Source organism: Camelus dromedarius, chromosome X (genome assembly GCF_036321535.1).
Source record: "Camelus dromedarius isolate mCamDro1 chromosome X, mCamDro1.pat, whole genome shotgun sequence".
NCBI classification, from domain to species: Eukaryota; Metazoa; Chordata; class Mammalia; order Artiodactyla; family Camelidae; genus Camelus; species Camelus dromedarius.
In genome coordinates, this window is record NC_087472.1 from 51,589,120 (window position 1) to 51,613,564 (window position 24,445).

Here is a 24,445-nt window from a genome sequence, read left to right on the forward strand (position 1 = left end):
TTTTGAAACACACAGTCCACCAAGACTGAATCAAGAAGAAACTGACCACTGGAACACACCAATCACTGGAAAGGAAATCAAATTAGCAAGAAAAAAACCACCTACAAATAAAAGTCCAGAACTGGACGGCTTAACCAAGGAATTCTACCAAACATACAAAGAAGAACTCATACCAGTCCTTCTAAAACTCTTCCAGAAGATTGAAAAGGAGGGAATACTCCCAAACTCATTCTTGAATCCACCATCACCCTGATACCAAAACTAGGCAAAGACACTACCAATAAAAAGTATTATAGGCCAATATCACTGACAAACAAAGATGCAAAAATCCTTACCAAAATATAAGCAAATAGAATCCACAACCTATAAAAAAGATTATACATCATGACTAAGTGGGGTTCATCCCAGGGACACAAGGCTGGTTCAACATATGCAAATCAATCAATGTAATATATCACATCAACAAGAGAAAGGACAAAAACCACATGATCATCTCAAAAGATGCAGAAAAAGCACTTGATAAAATTCAACACCCATTTATGATAAAAACTCTCACCAAAGTGGGTATAGAGGGAACATATCTCAACAAAATAAAAGCTATATATGACAAACCTACAGCCACCATAGTACTCAATTATGAACAACTCAAAAGCTTCCCACTAAAATCTGGGACAAGACAAGACTGCCCACTATCACCACTCCTATTCAACATAGTCCTGGAAGTCCTAGCCACAGCAATCAGGCAAGAGAGAGAAATAAAAGGGATCCAAATTGGAAAAGAAATGGTAAAATTGTCACTATATGCTGATGACATGTTACTATATATAGAAAACCCTAAAAGGTCCACACAAAAACTACTAGAGCTGATTGAAGAATTCAGCAAGGAAGCAGATTACAAGGTTCATGCTCAAAAATCAGTTGCATTTCTTTACATTAATGATGAATCAACAGAAAAAGAAAGTAAAGAAACAATCCCCTTTAAAATAGCACCCAAAGTAATAAAATATCTGGGAATAAATCTAACCAAGGAGGTGAAAGAATTATACATAGAAAACTATAAACCATTGATGAGGGAAATTAAAGAAGATTTAAAAAATGGAAAGATATCCCATGCTGTTGGATTGGAAGAATCAATATTGTTAAAATGGTCACACTGCCCAAGGCAATCTGCAGATTTAATGCAATCCCTATCAAATTACCCAGGACATATTTCACAGAACTAGAACAAATCATAATAAAATTTATATAAAACCATCAAAGACCTAGAATTGCCAAAGCATTACTGAAGAGAAAGAAAGAGGCTGGAGGAATAACTCTCCCAGACTTCAGACAATACTATAGAGCTACAGTCATCAAGACAGCATGGTATTGGTACAAAAACAGACATATAGACCAATGGGACAGAATAGAGAGCCCAGAAATGAACCCACAAATTTTTGGTCAACTCATCTTTGACAAAGGAGGCAAGAATATACAATGGAATAAAGACAGTCTCTTCAGCGAATGGTGTTGGGAAAACTGGACAGCAGCATGTAAAACAATGAAGCTAGAACACTCCCTTACACCATATACAAAAATCAACTCAAAATGGATCAAAGACTTAAACATAAGACAAGAAACAGTAAACCTCTTAGAGGAAAATATTGGCAAAATATTATCTGACATTCATCTCAAAAATTTTTTTCCTAGAAGAAATAAAAGGAAGAATAAACAAATGGGACCTAATGAAACTTACAAGCTTCTGCACAGCAAAGGAATCCATAAGCAAAACAAGAAGACAACCTACGGAATGGGAGAAAATCTTCTCAAATGAAACCGACAAAAGCTTGATTTCCACAATATATAAGCAGCTCACATGACTTAATAAGTAACAACCAAACAACCCAATCCAAAGATGGGCTGAACAAGCAATTCTCCAAGGAAGACATACAAATGATCAGTAGGCACATGAAAAAATGCTCAATTATCATTAATTACCAGAGAAATGCAAATAAAAACTGCAATGAGATATCACCTCACACCAATCAGAATGGCAATTATTCAAAAATCCACTAATGACAAATGCTGGAGAGGCTGTGGAGAAAGGGGAACCCTCTTACACTGCAGGTGGGAATGCAGTTTGGTGCAGTCACTGTGGAAAACAGTATGGAGATTCCTCAAAAGACTAGAAATAGACTTCCCATATGACCCAGGAATCCCGCTCCTGGGCTTATATCCAGAAGGAACCCTACTTCAAAAAGACCCCTGCACCGCAATGTTCATAGCAACATTATTTACAATAGCCAAGACATGGAAACAGCCTATATGTCCATCAACAGGTGACTGGATAAAGAAGAAGTGGTATATTTATACAATGGAATAGTATTCAGCCATAAAAACCAACAACATAACGCCATTTGCAGCAACATGGATACTCCTGGAGAATGTTATTCTAAGTGAAGTAAGTCAGAAAGAAAAAGAAAAATACCATATGAGATCGCTCCTATGTGGAATCAAAAAACAAAACCAAAAAGCAAAGCATAAATACCAAACAGAAATAGACTCATAGACATAGAATACAAACTTGTGGTTGCCAAGGGGGCAGGGGGTGGGAAGGGATAGACGGGATTTCAAAATTGTAGAATAGAGAAACAAGATTATACTGTATAGCACAGGGAAATATACATAAGACTGTACGGTAGCTCACAGAGAAAAAATGTGAGAATGAATATTTATATGTTCATGTATAATTAAAAAATTGTGCTCTACACTTGAATTTAACACAACATTTTAAAATGATTATAAATCAATAAAAAATGTTAAAAAAAATAAATAAAATTACTTCAAAAAATAATATACCTAGGAAAAAATTTGATCATAGAGGTGAAAGACTTATTTCCAAGAACTATAAAACATTGATAAAAGTAATTATAGATGAAAAAAAGAAATAGAATGATATCCCATGTTCTCGGATTGGAATGATTAATGTTGTTAAAATGGCCATACTACCAAAAGTAATCTGAAGATTTAATGCATCCCCTATCAAATTACCCATGAAATTTTTCACAGAACTAGAAGAAACATTCCTAAAATTTATATGGAACCACAAAGGCCCAGAATTGCCAAAGCAATCCTGAGGAAAAAGAACAAAGCTGGAGGCAGAACCCTTCCAGGGTTCAGACAATACCACAAAGGTACAGTGATCAAAACATCATGGTATTGACACAAAAACAGATATATGGATCAATGGAATAGAATAGAAAGCCCAGAAATAAACCCACAAACCTATGGCAATTAATCTATGACAAGGGAAGCAAAAATATACAATTGAGAAGAGACAGGCTCTTCAACAAGTAGTGATGGAAAAACTGCATAGTCTCATGTAAATCAATAAAATCAAAACTATCCCTCACACTATATACAAATATAAACTCAAAATTGTTTAAAGATCTAAACAAGAGATGACATCATACAACTCCTAAAAGAGAACATAGGCAATCATTTTCTGGCATAAATCACAGCAATATTTTCTTAGATCTGTTTCCCATGGCAAAAGAAATGAAAGCAAAAATAAACAAATGGGACCTAGTCAATCTTAAAATCTTCTGTGTAGCAAAGCAAACCATCAACAAAACAAAAATACAACATGAAAGATCGGAGAATAATCTTTGAGAATGATGGGACTGAAAAGGGGTTAATATCCAAAACATACAAATAGCTCATAAAACTCAATATAAAAAAAATCAATTCAATTAAAAAAATGGGCCAAATATATATATATACATATATATACATACACATATATATATATACACACACACACACATAATTACTCAGCCATAGAAAATGAAATATTGACATTCTCAGCAACATGGATAGACCTAGAGAATAGTATATTTAGTGAAGTAAGACAGAGAAAGACATATACTATATTAAATCACTTATATGTGGAACCAAAATAATAATGCAAATGAATCTATATACAAAATAGAAACAAGTTAATAGACATAGATAACAAACTTATGGTTACCAAAGGGTAGAGAGAGGGAAGGAGGGACAAATTAAGAGTATGGGATTAACATATACAAACCACTATACTTAAAATAGATAAACAACAAGAATTTACTGTGTATCACAAGGAATTATATTCAATTATCTTGTAATAACTTATAATGTAATATAATCTGAAAAATATATAACTGAATTACTTTGCTATATATATACCTGAAATTAACACAATATTGTAAATCAACTATAGTTCAATAAAAAAAGAAGTGTATGAAAAGCATAGAACATTAAACTGGCAAATGCAGTAATCTCTGCAAACAGTATTTGGAGAAATAAAAAAAAGAAAAACAACAGAAAGGCAGAAGTAAGTTTATACATGCATTAATTCACAGACTATCAGAATTTAAAATACGTTTTCAAGTAATCTAGCCCTATATGCATTTGATGATGAGTCCCCTTGGTCACATTTCCTCATACTGCCTTATACAATATTGTATCTTGTATAGGACATATACCTGTATGTTGAATGTTGAATAAAGGGATGAAATTTATACATATTATTTACCATCTATAAGATAGCAATTGAACATGTTGCATTTCATACTACTTTTATAATAAAATCATAGAAAGCCAAAAATTAGGTTTCCTTTTCAGAATTTAACTCTATGGTATTATTTGTTACTCAGCAAGTATACTTTAACCCAAAGTAGCTCTTTGTTCTAAAATATCACTGTATCGTTTAACATACACCAATTGCTCCATCAGACCACCACAATCATTTGGTGCACCAAAATGGAAATTTTAATAGTGCTTTTCTGTTGTCCCAACAGGGAGGTAGACATTTATAAGGGAAAGACTTTTTGATTGAGGATTCTAAAACTGAATCTGCTACTGCCTAGCAGTATGATCTTAAGTAACTTAATATCTCTATAACTTGATTACTTTTTCTGTAAAATTGAGATAATGAAATCTTGTATCCTTAATGGCAGGGATCAGAATGAATTGATATTTTGAGATTTCTTTTATTTTGAATAGTAATGATTCTAAATAATTCTTGGTAATGGGACATTGATAAGAGACCATGAAGAATACTGTTGACATATCAATTGAAAGATAATCCCAATTAAGAAAGAAATGTAAGAAAAGTAACCTGATAAATTTCAGCACTAGCAAGAGGAATCACACTCTGAACATATCGTTGGCTTTGAATTGGAAAGACTGTGTTTTGTGGCAAAATAATATCAAGGCCATAATAAAATAAGATTGAAACCAAATATTTATGTATCACACTAGATTACACAGAAGAAACTTGGACTCTCATTTAAATAAAAGTGATAGAAAAACCCATCTAATTACCATATCCAATCATCAACTTAATTCAATTTAACATATATTTATTGAGTCCCATTATATGAGGCACTGTACAAGTTACAGAAGGTAGTACTTCATTATCCCTTCCATCTAGGGGCTTATGCCTTAGTGGAAGGAGACAGACACTTATGCATATAAATAATATATGGCAAAGTGGAATAAGTGCAAAACAGTATTAAAAAGTGTGATGTTACAAAGATGGCATAGTAGGAGACCCCAGCCTCTATTCTGCTACAAAGATCAACAATAGACGTGTATCTATGAACAAAAACAGCTCTGTGATATCACTTGAGTTCACTTAAGAAATTTCAGCAACACAGTGGAACAAAAAAAACCTGAGAATAAGTGCACAAAAAAAGAAGAAAGAGAATTGTTTTTTTTAGGTCCTCTGCCCATTTTTGGATCAAGTTGTTTGTTTTTTCTTATTAAGTTGTATGAGCTGTTTATATATTCTGGAAATCAAGCCCTTGTAAGTCTCATTTTTGCAAATATTTTCTCCCATTCCATAGGTTGTAATCTTGTTTGGCTTATGGTTTCTTTTACTGTGCAAAAGCTTGTAAGTTTAATTAGGTCCCATTTGTTCATTTTTGCTTTTATTTCTATTGTTTGGGTAAACTGCCCTAGGAGAATATTGCTGAGATGTATGTGAGATAATGTTTTGCTATGTTTTCTTCTAGGAGATTTATTGTGTCTTGTCTTATGTTTAAGTCTTTAAGCCATTTAGATTTTATATTTGTGTATGGTGTGAGGGAGTAATCTAACTTCATTGATTTACATGCAGCTGTCCAGTTTTCCCAAAACCATTTGCTGAAGAGAGTCTTTATTCCATTCTATGTTCTTGCCTCCTTTGTCAAAAAATTAATTGACCAAAAGTTTGTGGGTTCATTTCTAAGCTTTCTATTTGGTTTCATTGATCCATATGCACATGAAAAAATGCTCAATATAACTAATTATCAGAGAAATGCAAATTAAAACTACAATGAGGTATCACCTCACACCAGACAGAATGGCCATCATTCAAAAGTACAGAAATGCTGGAAAGGCTGTTGAGAACAGGGAAACCTCCTATACTGTTGGTGGGAATGCAGTTTGGTGCAGCCATTGTGGAAAACAGTATGGAGATTCATCAAAAAACTAAAAATAGATTTACTCTATGACCCAGTAATCCCACTCCTGGGCATATATTCAGAGGGGACTTTAATTCAAAGACACCTACACCTCAGTGTTCATAGAAGCACTATTTCTGATAGCCAAGACATGGAAACAACCTAAATGTCCATGGACAGATGACTGGATAAAGAAGCTGTGGTATATTGAAACAGTGGAATACTACTCAGCCATAAAAAATGATAAAATAATACCATTAGCAGCAACATGGATATCCCTGGAGAATGTCATTCTAAGTGAAGTAAGCCAGAAAGAGGAAGAAAAATACAGTATGATATCACTCATTTGTGAAATCTAAAAAATAAAAAAAGACAAATGAACTTATTTATAAAACAGAAATAGACTTGCAGACATAGAATACAGACTTGTGGTTGCCAGTGGAGAGGGGAGCAGGAAGGGATAAACTGGGAGTTCAAGATTTGCAGATACTGACTGGTATATATAAAATAGATAAACAAGTTTATACTGTATAGCATAGGAAAATACATTCAATATCTTGTAGTAGCTTATGGTGAAAAAGAGTATAAAAATGAGTATATGTATATCCATGTATGACTGAAAAATTGAGCTATACATCAGAAATTGACACAGCATTGTAAATTGACTATACCTCAATAAAAAAAAGTAAAAATTAAATTAAGGTAAAATTAGTAAATTTTACAAATAAAGTTTATTTTTAAAAAAAGAAGAAAGAACTGCTTCATTTTGCCTGCATCATCCCTTTCTCCATGCCAGCACTTCTCAGCACCTAGAGGAAATTCCTCAGCTAGAAAGAGTTATGCTCAATGAGAAAGGGAGATCAGAGTGAGTGACCAGATTCCACCACTTTTTGGATCACTGCATGAAGAATTCATTTTGGTTTCACCCCACCTAAGAGTAGCAAAGATGTGACATATAGAGACAGATAGGAACATGGAAAAATAAGAGAGGCTACCAATAGCATCCATGCAATGGGACCAAGCATGACTTCCAGTTATCTGCTCTACAGAAGACTCCAGTAGCTTTCACCACTGAAGTAACCAAAGACCAACACAGCCACTGTGAGTCCACTGCAGATTTCACTGATTTTTATCCCAGAGCTATTCCTGATTACAGACACTAGCATCCTGAGTCCCTTCCTACTCCGTTCCCCCTTCAACCCTGTTAGAGCACATTGTCCACATAGCCGAGCAGCATCTGAAGATGCATAAGTGCAAAACACCAGACTAAACTACCCTTGACTGACCCTTGCTAACATGAGTGCACTTGGGACTAGCCCCTCTGGCTCTGCACTTGCATGCTACTGTTCTAAATCTCATTACCAGTCTTTACTGCCCTGTGCCATGCCAGTGGTGAGACCCTGCAACTATGTAAGTCCATGCTGACAGCCAACATCCTTACAGATGCTTGTGAGCCTGGATTTGGCCCTATCTCCTGTCACTGGCTTACACCACTAAGTGTAGCTGAAGATATCCTTTCCAGCTATTCATCTGTATGCCTCTTTGACCAACCCTTGTCACATGGCTGTGGAGAGACCCTGCAGTCACAGGAAAGCATGCTGACAGCCAGGTCCCCACAGTTGCTTGTGGGCCAGGACCTAGCCCTGTCTCCTACACTACTGCACACACCTTCAGCTAGCTCCTCCAGCTGTACACCTGCAAGCTCTCAACCTGACTCCTTTCACTGGCCTCCACTACTATATGTGTCCCTGTGGGGAGAAACTGTAGCCACTGGTGTTCACACTCACAGCAAGGGCCCTTGCAGCTGCCAGGTTGCTGGCAGTTAGCTAAAGTCCTCATTACTAGCCTTGGCTTCCAAAACTAAGTGTGTATCTACAATAAGACCTTCCTGCCACAAAGACACCTGCAGTTGGCCCCATTTCAAGGGTTTAGCTAAAATACTCCATGTTATTGCTACCTCAGCATCCAGTTTATTTGGACACGTAGCCCACAGGGACATTAAACTGACACTATACCCCTCATTCAAGTACATTCCCTAGATAGCAACCACAGTGTCACAAGCAAATGTAACTTCCTGTTATGACTTCCCAACAGCCCTTGTGATCAACAGTCTTCCCTAATAGGGCCTGTATGCCTTATACACCTCATAGATAAGACCCCTGTAGGGCTTATCAAGCCTCTCTCTTTTAGCTTTTATTGACTGTCCAAGCCTAGCCAGGAAATCAAAATGCACTCCACCTATAGAGCTTAATAAAGACATGATGCTCAGTTCTTGTATTTCTCTGCCTACATTTTGCCTTGACCTTCTTATGTAGCCCATCAAGACATGTTGTGTATTTCCTCCAGGACCTGTGAGTAGCAAATTTCTCTATTTCAATTTCTTTTGTAGTCTGTTGAACCATCGCTCACTATTCAGCACCTTGTGATCTACCTTACAAATGCTAATTTAATAAAGTCATAACACACCTATATGAATGTCTGCACACCACTGGCCCCCGCCACCAATGCTGCATTCGTTGGTGCCTTGCCACTGGACCAGAAGCTGCCACTGAGGACACCAATAGTCTTTGTCATCTATACAGAACCCCACAGCACTTTCTAAGAACCATGTATTTGGATCCCAGTGGCCTGGGCTGATGAAATTTCATGCTGCCTTCCAGACCTAAAGCCAACATACGCCCCTAACTTTTCTCCTTTAAATAATAGACCTAGGGTCACATCGTGCTCTGACATGCCTCCATCAACAGATCTTTCCTACTGAAGTCAGTGTATAAAATCTGGAATAGGTGATTTTTTCTTCAAGTGTGCAGATACCTACACAAAGCTACAAGGGATTACAAAATATCAACCAGAAAAAGCATAATATCACCAGGAAAAAAAACAGAGCAAACACCCAGTAACTGACTCCAAAAAATAGAAATACAGGAGATGTGCAACAAATAATTCCAAATAATTATTCTAAAATGGTTCAAACACCTATAATAGAACACAGATGAATAATTTAACAAAATTATAAATGTAGTAAAAGTATAAAATTAGAAGTCCAACAAAGAGATAGAAAACATTTTAAAAAAGAACTAAATAGAAATTTAGAGCTGAAGAGTATAATGATGGAACTGGAGAGTTTAATAGAGAGATTAAACAACAGAAGAAAGAATCATTGAGCACAATGGCAGACCATTTGAAATTATCAGTCAAAGGAACAAAAAGGAAAAAAGAGTGAAAAGGAATGAAGAAGGTATATAATTTACATTAAGAGAAACAATCTACATATTATTAGAGTCTCAGAAGAGGAAGAGAGGGATAAGTGGGCAGAAAATTTATTTAAGAAAAATGACTGAGAACGTCTTAACCTAGGGAGAGATTTTGGCATCCAAGTTAATGAAGTTAAGCAGGGCCAACATAATTTCAATCCAAAACAATCTTCCCCAAGACATACTGTAATAAAAATGTCTAATATTAAAGATAAAATAGAATTTTGAGAGCAGCATGAGAGAAAATAGTTGTATCAAAGGGAACTCTCTTAAGGCTATCAGTGGGTTTCTCAGCAGAAACTTTGCAGGTCAGGAGAGTGGGTTGACATAGTCAAGTGTTGAAACAAACAAAAAAAAGAACCTGCCAATCAAGAATAATTTGCCCACCAACATTATTCTTCAGAAACGAGATAAATACTTTCCCAAACAAAAGTTCAGGGAGTTCATCACCACTAGATTTGCCTTACAAGAAATGCTGAAAGGAATTCTTTGTATGAAACATTAAAATACCTCAAAGAGCCAGAGCAATCTTGAGAAAGAAGGACAAAGCTGGAGGCACCACAATCCTTGGTTTCAAACTATAGTAATCAAAAACGTATGGTATTGGCATAAAAACAGGCATATAAATCAATGAAACAGAATGAGAGCCCAGAAATAAATTTATCCATATTTGGCCAATTAATTCACAACAAAGAAGCTAACAATACACAGTGGGGGCCGAGTATTCTCTTCAAGAAATAATGCTGGGAAAAATGGTCCATCCCATGCAAAAGAATGAAGCTGGACCACTATCTTACACTATACATAAAAAATAACTCAAAATGGATCAAAGATTCAGACATAAGACCTGAAACCATAAAAAAATTTCCTAGAAGAAAACATAGGTAGTTATTTCCTTAACATTCATAATGGCAATGATTTTTAGATTTGACACCAAAAGCAAAAGTTAGCAAGTAGGACTACATCAAACTAAAAATCTTGTGCACAGAAAAGGAAACCATCAACAAAATGAAAAGAAAAACCTACAGAATGAGAGAAAATATTAATATTTTCAAATCCTGTATCTGATAAAAGGTTAATATACAAAATATATAGATCAGTCATACAACTCAACAGCCAAAAAATCAAACAATTTGATTAAATATGGGCAGAGAGTCTGAATAGACATTTTTCCAAAGAAGACATACAGATGGCCAACATGTATATGAAAAAATGTTCAAAATCACTAATTAGAGAAATGCAAATCAAAATCACAATGAGATATCACTGCCCACCCATTAGAATGGCTATCATCATAAAGACAATAGATGTGGAGAAAAGGAGATCCTCATGCCCTGTTGATGGGAATGTAGACTGATGCAACCACTATAGAATACAGTATAGAAGTTCCTCAGAAAAAATAAATACAGAACTACCATATGATCTAACAGTTCCATTTCTGGGTATTTATTTGAAGAAAATGAAAACATTAACTTGAAAAGATATATGTGCCCCCATGTTCATTGCAGCATTATTTACAATATCCAGGATGTGGAAACTGTATAAATGTCCATAGATAGATGGATGGAGTAAGAAACTAATATGTGTATATATTTACATATATATACCAAAATATTATTCTCCTATAAAAATGGAATCTTGACATTTGTAATAACATAGTCAGACCTTGAGGGCATTATGCTAGGTGGTATAGGTCAGACAAAGAAAGGAAAATACCATATGATCTCACTTGTAAAATATAAAAAATATATATATATATAGAATAAAATCTAAAACAAAACAAAAGAAAACAAAACCAAGCTCATAGATACCAAAAACAGATTGGGAGTTGCCAGAGAATGAACATGAGGGTGAGCCAAATGAGTCAAATGAATAAAAGATACACACTTCCATTTAAAAAATAAATAAATAATAGGGATATAATATACAGCATGGTGGAATACAGTTAATACTATATTATGCATTTGAAAGTTGCTACTAGAGTAAATCTTTCAATGTTATCATAAGAAAAAAACCTGTAACTATGCATGGTGATGTATATAAACTAGACTTATTGTGGTGATCATTTGCAATATACACAAATATCAAATCATTATGTTGTACACCTAAAACTAATATAGTGTTGTTTAAATAAAAGAAATATAAAAGGAGTTATTCAAGCTGAAATAAAAGGATAATAAGTAGTAACATGAAAACATAAAAATATACAACACTCTGGTAAAATTGAGACTATAGTCAAATTCAGAATATTCTAATACTGTGATAAGGGAGTTTATTAACCATTTAACTCTAGTTTAAAGTTTAAAGGACAAAAGTATTAAAAATAGCAGCTACAGAAACAATGATTTGTTAAGAGATACATAACTGTAAAGAGGCATATTGTAACATCAAACTATATGATGGAAAGTAAATGAGTAGAGTTTTGTATGTGATCAAATTTAACTTACACATATAAAAGATAATATTGTATCTCTAAGATATTTCAAGTAAACCTCAAGGTAATTTCAAAACAAGGTGTTCAAACCTAAACAAATATTTACAGTATATTATAAATAAACTTCCAGTTATAAGATAAATAAGTACTAACGATGTAATGTACTCATAATTAGTATAACTAACACTGTTGTATGCAATATATGCAAGTGATTAAGAGAGTAAGTCTTAAGAGTTCTCCTCACAAGGAAAATATTATTCTTTTTCTTAGTTTGTTTCTATACCAGATGATGGATATTCACTAAACTTATTGTGGTAATCATTTCATGATCTATGTAAATCAAATCATGCTGTACACCTTAAATTTATATAGTGCTGTACATCAATTATATCTCAATAAAATTGGAAGAAAAAGTAAAACAAAACAAAAACTTATAGTAGATACACAAACAATAAAAAGAAGACAGTAAAAGTATACCACTATGGAAAAATCATCATTCATAAAGAAAGATAGCAAGAGAGAAAGAAAGGAACAAAGGAATTACAATACAACCATAAATCAATAAACAACATGGCGATAGTAAGTCTCTACCTATCAATAATTACTTTAAATATAAATGGATTAAATTCTCAAGTTGAAAAGCACAGAGTGATTAAATGGATAAAAATGAGACCCAACTATGTGCTGCCTATAAAGACACACTTCAGATTCAAGGACACATATAGGATGAAAGTGAAAGTACAAAAAGAGATATCGCACACAAATGTAAATCAAAAGAGAATGGGAGTAGCTATACTTATATCAGAAAAAAGTAGTTGTATCAAGAGACAAAGAAGCTCACTGTATAATAATAAAGAGTTCAAGTAATCAACAAAATGTAAAAAATTCTAAGTATATATGCACTCAGCATCAGAACAAGTATATATATATATATTAAGCATATACTATCAGATCCAAAGGAAGAAATAGATAAGAATATATTAAAGTAGGGTAAATCAATAATCCACTTTCAATAATGGATAGATGATCCAGACAGAAAATCAGTAAGAAAACATTGGATTTGAACTATACTTTAGACCAAATAGTCCTAAAAGACATATAAAAACCAATCCATCCAACAACATCAGAATACATTCCTCTCAAGTGAACATGGATATGTTAAATCACAGAACAAATATTAGCAAAATGTAAAAGATTGAAATTCTACCAAGTATCTTTTCCAATTTCAGTGATATAAATCTATTATAGGACAAAAGTAAAAAATTCACAAATATATTAAAACTAAACAACATACTCCTGAACAACCAATTTGTCAAAGAAGTCCAAAAGAAAATGCAAAATTAAATTAATAAAATAAAAGTGGAAACACAACATACAAAAAAATAGGATACTACAAAAGCAGTTCAAAGAAGGCAGTTTATCACAATAAACAACTACATTTAAAAAAGAGATATCTCAAGTAAACAATCTAATGTTCTATCTCAAAGAAGTAGAAAAAGAAAAGTAAACTAAGTCCAAAGTTAAAGGGAAAGAAATATAAGGTCAAGAGTAAAATTAAATGAAATACAGACCAAGAAATAGAAAAGGATTAATAAAACTAAGACCTGTTTTTTTAAATTGACAAAGCTTTAGCTAGACTAACTGAGAAGAAAGAGGAAAGGCTCAAATAAATAAAATTATAAATGAAAAAGGAGACATTACAATTATTACCAGATAAATACAAAAGACTATAAAGGCTACCATGAACAATGACATGCCAGCAAATTGGATAACCTAAAATAAAAGGATTAAATAAACTACAAACATTGATTTGTGAAGAAATAAAAAAATTGAACAAATAATGTGTAATGAGATTGTTTCAGTAATTAAAAACCTCCCAGTGAAATAATATCCAGTATCATAAGCCTTCCCTGGAGAATTCTACCAAACATTTAAAGAAGAACTAACATCTATCTCTCTCAAACACTTCCAAAAAATCAAAGAGGAGATAACATTAACAAATATATTCTAAGCGACTAGGATATCAGCATTTCCCTGATGGCAAAGCCATAAAAGGACATGGTAAGTAAAGAAAATTCAGGCCAATATCCCTGATGAATATTAATGTACAAATCCTTAACAAAATATTACTAAAATAAGTTATTGCACATTAAAAGGATTTTACACAATGGTCAAGTGGGATACAAGGATGGTTCAACATAAGCAAGTCAGTAAATGTGACACCCCACATTAGAAGAGTGAAAGAAAAAAATATGATTATCTCAATAAATGGAGAAAAATCATTTGACAAAATACAACATTCTTTCATGATAAAAACTCTCAACAAATTGACTATAGAAAAAGCTTATCTCAACATAGTAAATGTCATATATGACAAGCCAACAGCTTACATTATACTCAATGGTGAAATATTGAAAACTTTTCTTCTGTGGTCAGAAACAAGACAAGTATGTTCATTCTCACCACTCCTATTTGACATAGTACTGGAAGCTCTAGCCAGAGCAATTAGGCAAGAAAGGAAATAAAATGCATACAAATAGAGGGGAAGATGTAAAATTATGTCTGTTTGCAGATGACATAATTAATCCAAAATTCTTTATTAAAAACTGTTAGAAATAATCAATGAATTCAAGTAAAGTTGAAAGACACAAAGTCAATATACAAAATCAGTTGGGTGTCTATACACCAAAAACAAAATATCTGAAAAATAAATAAAGAAAATCTCATTCAAAAAATACAAAAATAATAAAATACTTAGGGATATATTTAGCCAAGGAAGTTAAATATTTGTACACTCTACAGTTTTGATGAAAGATAATGAAGAAGATACAACTAAATGGAAAGATATCCTATGGTTATTAATCATATGAATTAATATTATTAAAATGCCTTTACTTCCAACAGCCAATTATATAGATTAAATGCAATCCCAATCAAAATGCCAATGGCATTTTTTCACAGAGATTGAAAACACAATTCTAAAATTCATATGGAACCACAAAAGACTATGAATAGCCAAACCATTCCTGAGAAAGAATAAGCTAGAGGCATCAAACGTCCTGATTGCAAACTAATCTACAAAGCTGTACTTTTCAAAACAGTATGGTACCAGCATAAAAAGAAAAACATAGACCAATGTAGCAAAATCAAGGACCCAGAAATAAGTGCATGCATATATGGTCAACTAATCACTTACAAAAACACACATTGGGGAAAGAATAATCTTTTAATAAATGGTTCTGAGAAAACTGGTTATCCACATGCAAAAGAATAAAAGTGACCCTTATATTACACAACCCTTGAAATAGATTAAAGACTTGAACATAAGAACTGAAACTGTACACCTAGAATAAAACATAGAAAACAGCTCCTTGATATTCTCTTAACATTGATTTTTTTGAGGTATGAAACCAAGAGCAGAAGCAACCAAAGTAAAAATAAACATGTCAGACTCTATCACTTAACACTTTCTGCACAGCAAAGAAACATTTGATAAAACAAAAAGGCAACATATAGAATGGGAGAAAATTTGCAAACCAATTATATGGTAAGGCATTAATAACCAAAATATTTATGAAACTAATACAACTCAATAGCAGAATAGCACCTGATTAAAAATAGGTAAAGGACGTGCATAGACATTTTCAAAGCAGACATACAAATGGAAAGATGCACCAAATGTGCAATCACCACCAACAACAAAAATAAACAAGTGAAACTACATCAGATTGAAAAGCTTCTGTACAGCAAAAGAAACAATCATCAAAATAAAAAGGCAGCCTAGGGAATGGAACAAAATATTTGCAAACCATCTGTCTGATAAGGGGTTAACATGCAAAATAAAATAGTAACTCATACAACTCAAGAGAAAAAACTCAGTCTAATTTTAAAACGTGTAGAGGGAGAGACGGAGAAGATGGCGGAGTAGAAGGACGCTCGCAAGTCATCCTCTCCCACAAATACACCAAGACCCACATCTACAGACCCACTCAGCCAACCAGAGCACCTGCAGAACTCCGACAGAACATCGCCCTCTTCAAAAGAGAAAAACCCCAAAAATCTGGTAGGAGAAAAGGAAAAAAGAAAGAACAAAAGGCAAAGCAGCACGGGACGGGTCCCGCAGGGAGGGAGCAGCAAAGGAGGACTGGCGCTCGCTCGCTGGGTCTCCCCTCTCCAACTGAGAGGCCAGCGGGACAGAGGGGGAGCCTCCGAGGCTCGGATCTGTACAGAACAGCCCTTGACTGACAGAACTAAGTTAAACGGGCACAGAGCGTCCCCCCGACACCCAGCCTGAGAAGCGGGCCGGCAGCGGCGGGCAGGGCCAGGCTGCACAAGCCGGGCGGAGGACGGGGGCGGCTGCACAGAGGCAGCCCCGGGGGAACGCAAGGGGCTGCGCACCGTGGCTGTGGGTGCACAGGGCAAAACAACCTGGGCCCTCCATAAAACAGCAAGGTTGATGTGCTCTCGGGGGAAAGGTGCACACCCCCATCTCTGAAAACCCGCGGAAAGTTTTTGGGGGAAGAGAGGAGGGGCTCAGGCACAGCCACCATATCCTCTGAGGCTGAGCACCCAGGCGGGGGCGGGGGCGAAACCTGCATCCGCACCAAAGGGCTTAGGAGCCTCAAAGGCCAGAATGAGACTGGCCTGCAGCCCGAGGCAGATAGGATCCTTCCATCCTGGTCCCTCAGAGAACTTGCTTCACAAAGACAAACAAGGAGCTGGGTTTTGGCTCGGAGCAGGAACAAGGCTGTCCCTCGATCTTCCCCGAGCCCACCTGCAGAGAGCCGACCAGGGCGGAGCGCGCAGCCGCACAGAGCAGCGGAGCTACCGGCGGCGCAGGTAGAAGCCAGAGCGGCCCCACGCCTTCCGGGCAGGAACACAGCACCTGACCGAGGTGCTGGGAGGGGGCACGACCCGCCCTCCTACCCGGCCAGTCTGCAACATCTGTCTGCACCATCCGGAGGGGCAGCGACCCGCCCGCCCACAGCAGAGGAGAGTTGCACCTGACCCAGTGTTAGGAGGATGCGCGATCTGCTTGCCCACAAGTGCTGGGAGCAGCACAGAAGAGGGCGCCAACGGAGGGCCTCTGAAAACAGCAAGCTGAGCTTCCAAAACAGGACGAAGACAGAAAGACTTCACATTAAAAGCACACAGACTCCAGGAGAACACCGAAAAACCCACCCCCATTTTTTTTTTAATGTTTTTACCTGTTCTATTTTCTATTACTCTCTTAATTTTTACTTCTTAATTCATTTCTATTTCTCTTGGGTTTTGATGTCCTGTTATTGATTAGACACAGGTTTCAAATACATCTATTCATCTCCCCCCCCCCTTTTTTTGTAAAGGTTTTAAAAGGATGTCTCAACCTGATTAATACTCTGCTTCAACTCACTCTTCTATTATTCATTATACACTGTTATCAAAACCTCTTTCTCCCTTCTTTTAAAATTCTTTCTCTCTACCTCTTATTTTTTTTCTTTTTTTCCTAAGATCTATTCCTAAATAGGCATCAGATAGATAAAATACTTAAGGACCAAAATAGACAACTGATACTCCATAAACCACAGTGCCAAAGAGGTATGAGCAAGATGAAGAAGCAGAAAAACCTTTCCCAATTAAAAGAACAAGAGAAATCCCCTGAAAGAAAGATCAACGAAATAGACATCGATAGCCTACTAGATCAAGATTTCAAAAAAGGAGTGATCAAATTGCTGAAGGAATTAAAAGAGATAGTGTTTAGAGATATAAAGTATGTCAAAAATGAAATTGAAGCTATAAAGAAGAGCCAAGCAGAATGCGTAAACTCATTGACAGAGATGAGGAATGATCTAATAGCTGTGCAAAGCCGACTAGATAATGCAGAGGAACGAATTAGTGATCTAGAAGACAGGGCAATAGAAAGCACCCATTCAGAAGAACTACAAGATAAGCAAATAAAAAATAATGAAAGTAGCATAAGGGACCTATGGGATAATATAAAGCGTCCCAATCTTCGCATATTAGGGGTCCCAGAAGAAGAAGAAAGATCAAAGGGGATTGAAAAGGTTTTTGAAGAAATCATGACTGAAAACTTCCCAAACTTAAAGAAGGAACCAGATATCCAAGTACAGGAAGCTCAGAGGGTCCCAAAGAGGAAGAACCCAAATAGACCCACACCAAGACATATCATAATCAAGATGGCCAGAGTCAAGGATAAAGAAATGATTCTAAAGGCAGTAAGAGAAAAGCAAAGAGTAAGTTAAAAGGGAACCCCCATAAGGCTCTCAGCTGATTTCTCTACACAAACACTACAGGCCAGAAGGGAGTGACAAGTTACATTCAAACCCTGAATGAAAAAAAGATGCAGCCTAGGATCCTTTATCCAGCAAGGCTATCCTTGAGGATAGAAGTAGACATAAAGAATTTCACAGACAAAAAAAAGCTGCAGGAGTTTAGTAACACTAAACCCATGCTAAAAGAAATATTGAAAGGGCTATTCTAAATAGAAAAGCAGCAGGATGCTACAGAAATGAGAAACACAACTGGAAAGGTGATAACTCATGAATTACAAATAAAGTAAGCATGAAATTATAAAAGAAGACAAACAAATCACTGAGAGTGGGAGAGGGAGTCAGGGAAATATAGAATTTTTTTTCTTTCTTTTTTAAATTTTTTTCACAGTAGGATGGTTTTGAGATCATGTTACTATCAGTTTAATAAAAACAGTTATAGTAATGGGTTAATAGATTTACAAAAAAGGGTAACCACAAGCCAAATATTTACAAAGGAGTCACAAAAATTAAATAAAATCCTTGATAATACAAAGGAAAATTACCAAACCACAAAAGGAAGAAGAAAGGAACAAAGAGGATATACCAATTCAACTGCAAAGATAAGTTCAAAATGGCTATAAACACACATCTATCATTAATTACTGTAAATGTTAATGGACTAAATGCTCCAGTCAAAAGACATTGAGTGGCAGACTGGATAATAAAATAAGAACCTTCAATATGCTGCATACAAGAGACCCACATTAGGGAGAAGGACACACATAGATTGAGAGTGAAAGGATGGAAAAGATATTCCATGCAAATGGAAAAGCCAAAAAAGCAGGTGTTGCAGTAGTGATCTCAGACATAATAGACTTTAAAACAAAGGCCATAAGGAAAGATAAAGAAGGACATTTTATAATGATTAAAGGAGTGATAAAAGATGAGGATATTACACACATTAGTATATATGCACCCAATATAGAACCACCTAAGTACATACAAGAATTAATAACAGAGACAAAGGGGGATATTGATGGGAATACAATCATCGTTGGAGATTTTAACACTGCAGTAACATCACTAGATTGATCTTCCAGACAGAAAATAAACAAGGCAACAGAGAAATTAAACACTACAATAGAAAAACTAGATTTGGTGGATATTTTCAGAGCATTACACCCCCAGAAAATAGGATATACATTCTTTTCAAGTGCACATGGAACATATTCCAGGATTGATCGTGTACTTGGGCACAAAAGAAGCCTCAGCAATTTTAAGAAGATAGAAATTATCTCAAGCATCTTTACTGACCACAATGCCATGAAACTGGAAATCAACAACAGAGAAACAAAGGAGAAAATAAGGAAAGCATGGAGATTAAACAATATGTTATTGAAAAAATAATGGATCAATGAGGAAATCAAAGCTGAAATTAAAAAATACCTTGAGACAAATGATAATGAAAGCACAACCAATCAAAACCTATGGGACACAGCAAAGGCAGGGCTAAGAGGGAAGTTTATAGTGATACAGGCCTTCCTCAAAAAAGAATAACAATCTCAAATAAACAATTTAACCCACCACCTGAATGAATTAGAAAAAGAAGAACAAAAAGCCCGAAAAAGCAACAGAAGGAAGGAAATAATAAAGATTAGAGAGGAATTAAATACAATAGAGATTAACAAGATCATAGAAAAAATCAACGAAACCAAAAGCTGTTTTTTTTAAAAAGTAAATAAAATCGACAAACCTCTGGCCAAACTCACAAAGAAGAAAAAAGAGATAGCACAAATTAACAAAATAAGAAAGGAAAATGGAGAAATTACAACAAACAAAATAGAAATACAGAATATCAAACAAGAATATTATGAAAAACTATATGGAACCAAACTGGATAACCTAGAGGAGATGGACAAGTTTCTGGAAACATACTGTCCACCAAGAATGAATCAAGAAGGAACTGAACACTTGAACAATCCAATCACTACAAAGGAAATAGAAATAGCAGTTAAAAACCTCCCCACAAATAAAAGTCCAGGACCGGACGGCTTCACCGGGGAATTCTACAAAACATACAATGAAGAACTCATACCAGTCCTTCTCAAACTCTTCCAGACAATTGAAAAGGAGGGAATACTCCCAAACTCATTCTATGAAGCCATGATTACCCTGATACCAAAAGCAGGCAAAGACACTACAAAAAAATAGAATTATAGGCCAATATCACTGATGAACATAGACGCCAAAATCCTCACCAAAATTTTAGCAAATAGAATCCAACAACACATAAAAAAGATTATACATCATGACCAAGTGCGGTTCATCCCAGGGACACAAGGCTGGTTCAACATACGCAAATCAATCAATGTAATACATCACATCAACAAGAGAAAGGACAAAAACCGCATGATCATCTCAATCGATTCAGAAAAAGCATTTGATAAATTTCAACACCCATTTATGATAAAAAATCTCGCCAAAGTGGGTATAGAGGGAACATATCTCAACATAATAAAAGCTATATATGACAAACCTACAGCCAGCATAGTACTCAACGGTGAAAAACTCAAAAGCTTCCCACTAAAATCTGGGACAAGACAAGGATGCCCACTATCACCACTCCTATTCCACATAGTCCTGGAAGTCCTAGCCACAGCAGTCAGGCAAGAGAAAGAAATAAAAGGAATCCAAATTGGAAAAGAAGAGGTAAAAGTGTCATTATATGCTGATGACATGTTACTATATATAGAAAACCCTAAAAGGTCCACACAAAAGCTACTAGAGCTGATTGAAGAATTCAGCAAGGTAGCAGGTTACAAAATTAACGTTCAAAAATCACTTGCATTTCTTTACACTAACGATAAATCAACAGAAGAAGAAAGTAAAGAAACAATCCCCTTTAAAATAGCACCCAAAGTAATAAAATATCTTGGAATAAATCTAACCAAGGAGGTGAAAGAATTATACACAGAAAACTATAAACCATTGATGAAGGAAATTAAAGATGTCTTTAAAAAATGGAAAGATATCCCATGCTCTTGGATTGGAAGAATCAATATTGTTAAAATGGTCACACTGACCAAGGCAATCTACAGATTAATGCAATCCCTATCCAATTACACAGGACATATTTCACGGAACTAGAACAAATCATAATAAAATTTATACGGAACCATCAAAGACCTAGAATTGCCAAAGCATTACTGAAGAGAAAGAAAGAGGCTGGAGGAAAAACTCTCACAGACTTCAGACAATACTATAGAGCTACAGTCTTCAAGACAGCATGGTATTGGTACCAAAACAGACATATGGACCAATGGAACAGAATAGAGAGCCCAGAAATGAACCCACAAACTTTTGGTCAACTCATCTTCGACAAAGGAGGCAAGAATATACAATGGAATAAAGACAGTCTCTTCAGCAAATGGTGTTGGGATAACTGGACAGCAGCATGTAAAACAATGAAGCTAGAACACTCCCTTACACGATACACAAAAATCAACTCAAAATGGATTAAAGACTTAAACATAAGATAAGATACAATAAACCTCCTAGAGGAAAACATAGGCAAAACATTATCTGACATACATTTCAAAAATTTTCTCCTAGAAGAAATAAAAGGAAGAATAAACAAATGGGACCTAATGAAACTTACAAGCTTCTGCACATCAAAGGAAACCAGAAGTAAAACAAGAAGAAAACCTACGGAATGGGAGAAAATTTTTGCAAGTGAATCCGACAAAGGCTTGATCTCCAGAATATATAAGCAGCTCATATGACTCAATAAGAAAAAAAATAAACAACCCAATCCAAAAATGGGCAGAAGACCTAAACAAGCAATTCTCCAAGGAAGACATACAAATGATCAAAAAGCACATGAAAAAATGCTCAATATCACTAATTATCAGAGAAATGCAAATCGAAACTACAATGAGGTATCACCTCACACCAGTCAGAATGGCCTTCATTCAAAAATCTAGAAATGACAAATGCTGGAGAGGCTGTGGAGAAATGGGAACCCTCCTACATTGCTGGTGGGAATGCAGTTTGGTGCAGCCACTATGGAAAACAGTGTGGAGATTCCTCAAAAGACTAGGAATAGACTTACCATATGACCCAGGAATCCCACACCTGGGCTTGTATCCAGAAGGAACCCTACTTCAAAAATACACCTGCACCCCAATTTTCATAGCAGCACTATTTACAATAGCCAAAACATGGACACAGCCTATATGTCCATCAACAGGTGACTGGATAAAGAAGAAGTGGTATATTTATACAATGGAATACTAATCAGCCATAAAAACCGACAACATAATGCCATTTGCAGCAACATGGATGCTCCTGGAGAATGTCATTCTAAGTGAAGTATGCCAGAAAGAGAAAGAAAAATACCATATGAGATCGCTCATATGTGGAATCTAAAAAACAAAAACAAAAACAAACTAACAAACAAAGAAAAACAATGCACAAATACAGGACAGAAATAGACTCACAGACAGAGAATACAGACTTCTGGTTCCCAGGGGGATGGAGGGTGGGAAGGGATAGACTGGGATTTCAAAATTATAGAATAGATAAACAAGATTACACTGTATAGCACAGGGAAATATACACAAAATGTTGTGATAACTCACAGAGAAAAAAATGTGACAATGTGTGTTTATATGTCGATGAATGACTGAAAAATTGTGCTGTACACTGGAATTTGACACAACATTGTAAAATGATTATAAATCAATAAAAAATGTTAAAAAAAAACGTGCAGAAGAACAAAATAAACAGTTTTCCATAGATGGCATTGTATGGTCAACAGGTACATGAAAAAATACACAACACTCCTAATCATCATGGAAATCCATATCAAAACCAGAATGAGATACCACCTAACATAGGTTAGGATGCTCTTACCCAAAAGAAGAAGTTACAACAAGTTTTAGCGAGGCTGTGGAGGAAAGGGAACCCCTGTATTCTCTTGGTGCATGTGTAAATTGTTATAGCCACTATGGACAACAGGATAGAGGTTCTTCTAGAGTTAAAAATAGAACTACAACGTGATCCTGCAATCTCAATTCTGGGTCTATATCCAAAGGAAATGAAATCACTCTATTGAAGAGATAGTTGCACTCCTACGTTAATTGAAGCATATTTCAATAGTCAAGATATGGAAGCAACCTAAATGTCAGTCTACAGATGAATGGGCAAAGATGTTATATACAATGGTATATAATTCAGCCATGATAAAGAAGGAAATCCTGCCATTTGTGAAAAGATGGATGAACTTTGAAGGCATTATACTAAGTGAAATAAATCAGACAGGGAAAGACAAATACTGTGTGATCTAACTTATTTGTGAAATATAAAAGAAGTTGAATTCATAGAAACAGATAGAATGGTGATTGCTAGGGGCTGCAGGGTTGGGGGAACGTGAGGATGTCAGTCAGATAGTACAAACTTTCAGTTATAAGATGAACAAGTTCTGGGGATCTAATATACAGGGCAGTAACTGTAATTAACAGTACTGTTTTATATAATTAAAAGTTGCTATTAGAGTAGCACTGAAATCTTCTCCCCACAAAAAAATAATAGTGATTATGTGATGTAATGGCAGTGTTAACTAACCCAACTGTGGTAATCATTTTGAAATACGTACATGCATCAAATAATTACATTGTATACCTTAAACTTATGCAATGTTATATGTCAATTGTGTATCAGTAAAGCTAGGGAACAAAAAGAAAAAAAGGATACAGAAGAGATGTTAATTATAGGAGCTATATCCTTAAGTAGTGAAAAAAAAATCCAATGCATAGTATTGTGAGTTGAATTGTGTCCCCCATAAAGATATATTCAAGTCCTACTATCTGGTATCTGTGAGCTTGGCCTTACTTGGAAATAGAGTTTTTGCAGATGTAATCAAGGCCCATAGGGTGGGCCCTAATACAATTACTACTGTCCTTATGTGAAAAGGGAAATTTGGACACACACACACACCCAGACAGGAAGCGTGTGCCATGAGTTGATGAAGGGTGAGATGGG